Source organism: Ascidiella aspersa, chromosome 1 (assembly GCF_963924565.1).
Source record: "Ascidiella aspersa chromosome 1, kaAscAspe10.2, whole genome shotgun sequence".
Taxonomy (NCBI): domain Eukaryota; kingdom Metazoa; phylum Chordata; class Ascidiacea; order Phlebobranchia; family Ascidiidae; genus Ascidiella; species Ascidiella aspersa.
Genome location: NC_139447.1, coordinates 32,765,598 through 32,776,105, shown reverse-complemented (window position 1 = coordinate 32,776,105; position 10,508 = coordinate 32,765,598). Strand labels below are relative to the sequence as shown.

Genomic DNA, 10,508 nt, shown 5'->3' with positions numbered 1-10,508 from the left:
TCACAACCAGTTTTTCCATCAGACCAGTTTCATGATTTTTAATCACGACATCACCATGCTTGGATATTTTGCCTTCATGGATCACATATGAAGTCAAGATAAGCTGATCAATGTTGCACTTGGACAAAGCGTCTATTCCTGACTTTCCGATAATGTTTCCAGTAAGATCAAGTGTAGAAAGCTGAAACAATATAAAGCAGTGAAACTAGACTTTCATGTTGATATGTAGTATTTAATTCTCAAACAATTTGTAATGCTCATAGTAAATAGAATAGTACAAAACAAAATTAAAAGTTAAAACTAAAAGAATGTCAGACCCATTTATTTGATAATTGCTCAGCAATGGACTTGGCACCCTTTGTAGTTATTCCACAGCCAGATAATTTAAGACTTTCAATATTTGGCAAAATATTAGCAACAATTAAAGCACCTTCATCACCAATATTATTAATGGAGAGATCAAGTGTTGAAATCTGTAAATAAAGGTAATGTCTGCAATATTTCAACATTATTCAATAATCTTAGGTAACAAAAATGGAAAAATAATGTTAAAAGTAACAAAAATGTGTTCAATAAAAACAGTAGATATTTATATATATATTTTTTAACGTTGAACCTTTGTATGTAATAACTTTGTAGCAATGAACTTGGCACCATTTATAGGTATTCCACAGCCAGATAATTTAAGACTGTCAATATTTGTCAAAATATCAGCAACAAATAGAGCACCTTCATACCCAATATTATTATTGGAAAGATCAAGTGTTGAAATCTATAATTTTGATCTTAGTATTAATAGAAATTATCAGTGCAAAACCAAATTAAGGAACATATAGTTAAAATTTACTGCAATATACATGAATAGTTTTAAAGTGACACTGGATACAATTCAACCTTGGTACTTTCCAGTCGAAGTGATTCCATGAAAAAAGAAAATCCTTTTTCTTGAAAGTGTTTTATCCCCAAGTTTATGGAATCACTTTCCAATTCAAGTTCTAATGAAAATAACAACTAAGATTAATTTTTTTTAAATGTATATGATATTTACAATCGTGTAGTTAAAATTTAAAATATAATTTCAACTTAAGAACTGAAAAGTTTTAAGAAAATGGAACTGTTTCATCGACATCAACTTAAAAAAGTCTAAATACAATAATCCTAAAAATGTTGGTGATATATAAATGACTAGACGAAATACCCGGCGTTGCCCAGGTTAAATAGAAGATTTACCATCACAATGTACGAAGTCTACCTGAATTTAATCTGGTTAAACAGCATAAAAAAATCCATGAAACTATGGCTCTTTATTACTCTTGCACATTACGTTGTAACATGTTGAACTGATAACCTCATGTTATAACCCATAATTATGGAAGCTAAGTTAGGTAATCAGCATACAACCCGAAAGTAATGTTACGGATAGCGTAAGATCTTCGTAAGTGGCATAAATAATGCAAACATATTTTTGTAATGTTATAACAAATTTGCTTATGCCTAAACGTTTTTACTGCGTGTCACTAAATAAAAATATCAAATCATTTCATATCGTGTGTCTAAAATCGGTTAACTTATGCTTCCCCACAATCAGAGTAACACTCACAGCCTGTGTGAAAGCGGCAATAATGTAAAAGCGGAATGGCGTGTTTAATTCTTTGACTATCTGTGTGGCTCTAAATATCTAATTGTTTGCCTCCGGTATTTCCCAGTACTTTTTTCATTTGGTTAAAACAATCTAAAGATAAAAAATTAACGTATAACCTAAAAAGCAGTTTTGTGTCTGAAATAGGTCACTAAAAGAAAGTCGCGAACGCGCTGTGACCATTTAATTACTAATTCACGTGCTACCAGCATTGTATAAGCTTGTTGAAGCCGCGTGATATAGCCGATGATTTTAAAAATCTTGGGGTATTTAACATCAAACCAAATTGCAACGTTGTATGCTTTTTAAAATGGAGCTACTAAACAGACAACCTTGGCTAAAGACGTCTCGCATATTTTACGTAACGAAAACCCGTGACATATGTCGATCAAAAATTACTAACAAACGTAAAAAAGTCGTAGCAGAAATTGTTCAAATTCCGCGAAATTCAAGCAAACAAGTCATCACGGTAAATACCATTCTGCATCCAACGAAAAAAAATCCCGTTTGAAAAGTAAATTTGCTTAGTGTTTAAACCGCTACAACAAACGTGATATTTTGCAAACTCAGTCCAAATGTTGCGTAGTGAAAACTCGGTTAGGGTTGTTGTAAGTTTTCTGTGTAAGTGTCTTAATGCCTCATAAAAGAATGTTAAGGAAAACGCTGCAATTAACGCAATATTTTGTGAACTTATACTTTTACGTGGGTAAACAAACTGCAAAAATCTATCAAACATAAAAGTATAAATTTTGCCACATGAAACTTTATTTTTTTCAAGGCAATGCACTTTACGCAGGTTATTGGCTTATAAATGTGTGAAAACGCTTTACCCTTTTCGTCAAGAGGCTTTGCGAGAAGTCGCACGCCCGCCCTTTCGAGCTAACATGTAGCCACTGTTGTGTGATGTTTTTTAATGGTACGACTAAATAATCGACTATAGCACACAACACTTGGCTAAGCATGTCATACATCTTTTAAATAACGAAACCCCGTAACATTTGTCAATTGACAATAACTCTCAAACGTAAAACTTCAGGTTGTAGCAGCAATTTGTTTAGACTTGCTTGATAGCGTGATATTTAAGCAAATACGTAATCCCGGTGCTAAACTGCGTCAAACGTCAGAAATCCCCATTGAAAAAACAAATGCTTTCTGTTAAACTGCTGCAATCAACGCAATATTTCGTGGTTAAGTATTGCGTGGTTAAACCCATTGTAAGAAGTCATTAGACTTTGGCCTCAATCACCATCACAACATTGCTGGGAAGGCTTGTTGTACGATATCTGTATAGGTTTTCTGATGTGTTTTCAAAGTATGTTTAGTATACGACCCGTGTGGTATTTGACGTCCAACGAAAGAAAACCTCGTTTGAAAAGTAAATCTGCTTAGTGTTCAAAATGCGACAAAAAATGCGATGTTTTGCGAACTCTGTCTAAATTTTGCGTAGTTGAATATACTGCTAAAAGTTTTAATTAAGTCTTTACTTGGAACGTTGCACACGTTCGGTTACAATAAATTTCATAACATATTAAGTTTTTTTTGCTTTGAGCCTATTGTTTACACCAAAGCGCTGGTCGTCCCTTGACTTATAAGGATTAAAATTAAATTACTCTTTTCATACGGTTTTTAATACACAGCAACAAAATATGTAGCGACATTTATCGGTCCAGAATTGCTAACAAACGCATTAAAAATAAAAGTTGCTCACCCGTGACCGGTTTGCGACGGAGCTCGCTTGAGATGTGAGACTTTCTCTAATAGAAAGAAACTAATTTTTTTCTGTCTGGGAGCATACGAGTTTCTTTCTAGTTTTCCCACTTGCTCGGCGACTCGCTTAAGAGGAGCAAAATGAGCCACGGTTGCTCTGTCTGTCTCTCCCTAATATGAGCCACGTTGCTCTGTCTGTGTCTCTCTAAAACGCGAACATGCAGCCGACTGCCGACTGCCGACTCACAAACTTTCTATTTTATTAGGTTTAGATAACTAATATGGGCAAGAATAACTCACAACTTATCAGGGGCAGGGGCGTATCCAGAACTTCAAAAAGGGGGGGTTCCGAATTTTGAACTTAGGGAATTCCCCGTTATTTTTTCGTGTGGCGTTAACGACGTCATAAAATAGCGATGGTAATGACGTCATAAACAAGAAAAAAAATCATCCGAAAGAGCCAATTAACGTCCAGCAAAAGCGAACATTTTTAGACGCAATGCGAACACGTGCGTTGTCGACAATCCTGCCAGGCGCCAACTGCGTCACCGCTTATCGTGCAATCGTTAACTTCAGGCGAAAAACTAAACCAAGACCGTGAAATATATGTGATTGATTTTGATAGATCCATGTACGGGACTAGCTAAATTACAAGCACGTCTGTCACCCCCTGCAATACTAAATGGAGATCGTTTTTCCCAGGTGTTTTTCGGTTAGCGCGACATATAAAACTACTTTGAAGAAACGGTATAACTTTAATAGTTAGTTAATTTAGTTCAGCGTTTGATAACCGTTGTAAGTTTGGGCGCACCTGGCAAGCGTAGCAAGCGCGATTTTTTTTGTTGCTATAACGGCATTTCTTTTAAATTTCTTGCAAGTTTTTATGACATTGCCGAAAATAAAAAATGTTATATGTCAAATAGTTTTGAATACGTTTTCGGTTTGTCCGCGACGCACTTGGCAGCCTTCCACGGTGCAACGGTAAAGAAGCGCTGATCTAGTTCAAAATACCGCATCAAAACGTTAACAAGCCGGACGTAGTAAAATCATTCGCTTACGTAGTTTGAAATACTTACGTAGTTCAAATAGTCAAAAAGTATTTGAAATGAACTCGTATATAGTTTGTCAAAGAGGCGACGGGCCCGATGAATTACAGCAGGTTGCCGACCCCAGTCTTGCACCAACATTTGATATTAACGCAGACAACAAACAGCGAGAAACATCAGCACCGTCTAACTTGACGTTTTCAGGGAGAAAAAAGCGGAAACCGCTTAATTTATATTATTAATTGTCGAACACACACTTGCTGATTAGCCAACCCGAACGAATAACTAAAGGCGAAAGAGAAAAACTATCTAGCGTTTACGGTCGGCCAAACAAAAGACGAAAAACGGCGTTTTGCGTTTGATTTTGGTTTCGCATTAGCTTAAGAAGCGTGACCCCATTACATTTAAAAACACGCAGCTTCGGACGGTGAGTAAAACTCTGGCGAAAACGAACAAAAAACGATAATGTCACTTACGAAAAGAGGGGGGGGGTCCGAACCCCCCTAATGTGAATGTGTAACGCCATCCCTAATAATGCCTTCAACGTAAGTATTTTGCTTGCTGCGGCCCTTGTACAATTTTAAGTTGTGTAGGCCCCACTTTTACGAATACAAGTCACTTCTCACAATGAACATTGAACGCGTGGGACAATAAAGCGCAGCAGGATGCCAGCCGCCGTCGCTCCGCGAGCTGAATAAAGCAAGTAAATATGGACGAATTATGTTTTGAAGTTTTTCTGCCGCTAGATAGGAGTAGATAGCTGTAAAGAACTAAAACCATGACGTCACACAATTGTTTTTTGTCTCCCAATTAAAGGCGCCCAGAGACGGGACTCCTAAACCCCTTACACGCACCTACATACCATTCTACGCCATGTCTGAAAATTTGAAAGTTCTACGATGTCTATTTTTTCTATAAAGCTTCGGACAAAAATCGGTTTGAAACATACCAAGCAAACCTTAACAACCAAAAAGTATCATACTCATTAGCCTCTATCTAAGTATGCTAAAGGTCACTTACAGTCATCGGCAGCATAACTCTTAATCATAGCAACACAATAATTGCAGTCGCAATGTTTACATCTGCATATTACCGACTAATAAACATACAACTTTTGTGACCAACTACAACACAACAATGTTTCAGAAAACATTTAAAAGTATGTAAACATTTGTATAGAGTTCATTTTGCTGCATACCACAAAATATTTGGAATTGTAATAGACAACTAAACAAAGCATAATCATGATTTCACTTAGATGGTAAATTAGAATTATATTTTGTGTAACTATAGATCACAATTCCCACAATATGGTTTCAGACATCATTGTTTTAAATTTTAGTGATTGGGTTTTTTACATTTTATTAATCTAAATGTTAGGAAACGGTTTTGCTATTCATTGCTGTTTTGTGACAAAAGGATATATTATGAATAACCTCCCAGCAAAAGGAAAATAAACCAAAAAAAAAATATATATACGAGGATTTGATATTTTTTTTGATTATATTTGAAAACCTACTATTCTAGAATACCCAGTTATTTTTTGTAGCATTTTCTGCTGATTAACACAAAAGGAATTAAAATGCATTAAAGCTGTGAAGTCCTGTTGTGTATGTGTGTCTGCGACAAACCGAATAAGGTTTGTTGTTAACTTACAATAATTGTTGCTAATTTAGCATTAATGACATGGGTTATAAGCACCTGTAGGTAAATAAATGCAAATTAAACAGAGATAAATTCTAAAGCCACGTAAAGTCAAGCTACCCGAAAAAAGTAAACATTTAAACCTTAAAAGTTAACGTTCAGGTAAAATGCTTAGCTGCTTTAAAAGATAGTGGGGTGTTGGGGTCAAACACAATGTGGAATAATTACCTTTGTTTCTGCTGATATCAAGTAATACAGCTTTGATTGAGAGCAGATAGACAAGACTGGGGACATCAGATGGTAAGACACTTCCTTGAAACTTGATTTGGCTCGGCAAGTACTCAGCAATCTTTTTATTGAGTTCTGGATCTCTGAGCTCGTTCAACCAGCCACTGATAGTTATAAGCTTTTTTGTGTCAGTTGAACTAATTTGCTGCATAAACTGAACTGCAAAGTCAACTAATTTGGATCTTTTGGCCTCACATATCTGATGGTTGGGCTCGCAACTGAATGCAGTGAGAAATGAGCTAACTCTTGAGTTCAGTGAAATGTTAAAATATCCGAACATGAATCTTGACACAACTTCCCATCGACTTTCAGTTAACTTAGGAAGAATGTTAATAAATTCACTGAGAATGGAATAAAACACCAAGTGAAGAGCTGAGAAGTTTTCTTGCAATAACAAATGTGTGAAGCTTGTTCGTTTGAAACCTTCCAGTATTTTTAAGCTAACTTTATATCTGGAATCAAGATAGTGCATGAGAAAGGCATCTGCATCACTTTGATCCATGCCTACATCACAAAAGTCCTTGACTGTAAATACAAGATCTCCTTTTTTAAATCCATTCCATGCCAAAAGAGCAATTTTGCTTAAGTGAGCATGTTTTTCCCTGATGTGTTCACTTTGACAGAAATACTCTAGAACTTTGAAAAAAATATATGTGAGGGATTCTATTTCCAACTCTTTACCTTCTGCAAAATGTATGTTTATGACATACATAATGATTATGCAGAGAGCAGGAACGTGACACAAAACACCAATGTCTCTCTTTCTTTCCAAATAAGTCATTACTAATGTGACCTGTTCTGCCGTTTCACAGATTTGTTTACAAATATTTTTTTGTGAAGCAGCTGAAATACCTCTAAGGTTAAAGACAGATGTTGTTTGGATAATTTTAGTCATATTGTGAAATTGACCAGGCCTACAAGTGAAAACTTTTATAGATTTTTTCCAAACTTTAGCTTTAAGCAGCCTCTTTATATGAACATCAGCTGTTGCTATTTCATCTGATGGCAATGGTTCATCTGTGAAGAAAGCATCATTATTTGCTTCATCCAAGCCATCACATACAAATACAACATTTTCACCGTCCCCAATTTCTTCAATTAAAGACTTTTCTGTAGTTTGCTTGTGTCGAAATTTGATGTCTGTTCCATTTAAACACATTTGTAGAAGTGTAGTTTTGGTTTTAAAGTTGATTTCCCGACAAAAAACAAAGAAAATGTACTCGCATTTTGAAAAAAGCTCTTGATGTAGAACCATTTCAACAATCATGCGAGTAAGAGTGGTCTTGCCAATACCAGCTTGTCCGATAAACACAATGTTGTTGCCGTTTCGGTCGATGTAGTCCTGTCTGGCTTCTTCAGAGGCATGTTGTCTTGCATCTGACTCTGCTTGTTTAAAAGCCTGCTCTATCGCTTCCCTGATGCCAAGGCTTTCTGATTCAAGTGATAAAAGTTGCTGAAAATCTTCTCGTTTGCTGTAATGTCCTTCTTTATTGAGTTGTTCGATAGATTTTGATTCATTTTTAGTTAATGCAACAGGCACCAGCTGAATTGGCTGGTCCCGATCAAGTTTTATCGGCATATTTCTTATTCCTGATATTAATTTCGCATGTTTTCGCAATTCCATTTTTTGTCTTGCTCGCCAAACTATAAATAAATATAAGAGCATAACAACATTTGATTGGAAAAAATTTAATGTAAAATACACTTAACTTACTTTTGTCAGGAATAAATTGCAAAGCTCTAATTAATAAAGAAGGTCCTGATTGGTCAGCCAAACTTTGATGAACATTTGCATCTGGTTGTTCGTTATTTGTATCTGAAAAAAGGCGTTTTCTAATTTAACACAATTAAAAATATTAGTTTGACTTCATTACAGACACAAAAAAAATAAGAAAAAAACACTAAAAATTAGCTGATCTGACATTATTGCTAAGGAAAAATAATGACTTGCTATTCCAGATTAGATATGTTTTGAATTTAAAATAAACTAATCCAGAATGATGAAAATCGAATATGTGTGGTTAATTCCATTTTCAGTTGTTTAATTTAATACCAACTTGATCAGATTCTTATTGTTTGGTATAAAATTAATATATTTGAAAAGACAAACCTCACTAAATTATACGCATATGTACTTTCTTTTTGGAAAGAATATGATAAAAAAAAGGAAATTTACTATACATTAGTAAACGAGGAAGATGACAATAAGAACTATGATGAAACTTTAACTGTTTTAAATGAGTAGTTTATACCAAAGTGCAACATAGCTTTTGAAAGACATTTGTTTCGTCAATTGCAAACGAATGACGAATCAGTTGGTCAGTTTGTATGTCGACTAAGGCAAAGTGCAGCTACTTGTAATTTTGGAAATGAGACAGATGACCAAATTCGTGATCAAGTAATTGATAAATGTCACTTAAATGCACTACGTAGAAAGCATTTGAAGCTGTGAATTCCCAAGCAAAAGTGATGGAGGGAAGCCAGGCAGTCAACTACATTGAAAAGCCTGGAAAACGTCAGGTTGCTTCAACATCAAGAAAAGAGGTAAAAACCTGTTTTGCTTGTGGCCAAAAGGGACATTTTAAGAAAGATAGGATATGTCCAGCTAAGAAAAAGGCTTGTGCTAAATGTGGTAGAGTTGGACACTTTAAATCAAAGTGTTGGTCTAATGGTTTTAAGCTATCAAAATGTAATGGTGAAGAGGGAACTCGTACTTTTGAAAGGCGTTCCAATAATAACACTGTACAAAATGGAAAAGAGAAGGAAGATGGTGATGGATTTGTTTTTGGTCTGAAACCTCTAACAGAGTTTTATACAGTGACACTGGTAATTGGTGGTGTTACCTTGCCAAATATTTTGGTTGATTCAGGGGCGTCAGCAAATATTGTTGACAAGGATACATGGGAATGGCTAAAGATGCAGAAAATTAAAGCAGAAACCAGAAAGTCTGCGAAGGCGTTGTATGCATATGGAAGTGAAGGGCCTCTTGCTACCTTAGGAACTTTTACAGCCCAGGTGAAGACTAAAGACAGTCTTCAAGAGTGCAAGGCATATTTCATTGTTACAGAAAGAAAGGGTGACACCTTGCTTGGAAAGCATACTGCAGAAGTGTTAGGATTACTACACTTGGGGCCAAGTTGTGTGAACTCTGTGTATGAAGATGTTTTGTCCAGATTTCCAAAATTGGTTTGTTGAAGGACTACAAGTTGAAGTTGCACATCAATGATAAAGTTAAACCTGTGGCACAGCCTGTGAGAAGAATTCCATTTCAGCTGAGAGAAAAAGTGGAATTAAAATTAGAAGAGCTGTTAAAGGAGGGGATAATCGAGGAAGCACCTGAAGGGCCCACTGGTTGGATTTCTCCATTGGTGGTTATTCCTAAACCTGATGGTGACATTAAAGTGTGTGTGGATATGCGACAGGCTAATACAGCTATTGTAAGGGAAAGACATCCAATACCCAGAGATTTCAGAGGTTGGAAAACTACCGTTGTGCTAATTTTCGTTTAACAAAACAACTTAACAAACTTTCGTTTGAAAGAGTCACAGTACGCAGAGGGCGACTTTTGTCTACAGAAACGCGTTGAAAAACAAAAGAGATTGGCGCGAAACGCGAAAACAAGTTCCTTTTAGCTACGTCTTTTAAACAAAAATGGAGTTTAACAGGGTTATGTAGATCCGTTCTGGAAAGAGTGTTTATATGTGCAACCAAACATAGAGTCGCCCTGGTTTATATTTTAGGAATAATATATGAGCCGCGGGCCGGATTAAATGGCTGACGGGCCGTATTTTGCCCTGGTCTTATCTAGGGCGTTCAAACGTCAACAGCAAGACGGCCGATGCCAGACCGACGGTCCCCGATCGTCCCAAACCCTGTACCTAAGTTTCAGGCGTTATTTAGGCCATATTTCGATAAATTTAGGACGTATTCCAGCAGAATTAGATCATGTTTAGACGATTTAGATCTTATTTTGTACTGTTATTACTGCGTATTTGGCTTTATTGTGTCGTTGGTCTTAATACTATGGTTTTATCATTTTATTCTGTTTTAGATATGCTTTTTAGGGCTTATTGTGTGTTCCCATGCTAACCGGTTCGCTGATATCATAAAATTCCGCGAGACGGTTCTATAAACCGGTGCGAACCGACTGAATCCCAGCACTGCTTGGACCTTTACCAAGTGGA

At 36.1% G+C, this 10,508-nt stretch overlaps 1 pseudogene; it reads left to right on the top strand.

The window, feature by feature from the left end:
• The first annotated feature begins 8,337 nt into the window (after positions 1–8,337).
• Positions 8,338–9,343, top strand: LOC146169833 (uncharacterized; annotated as a pseudogene).
• Positions 9,344–10,508: the final 1,165 nt, after the last annotated feature.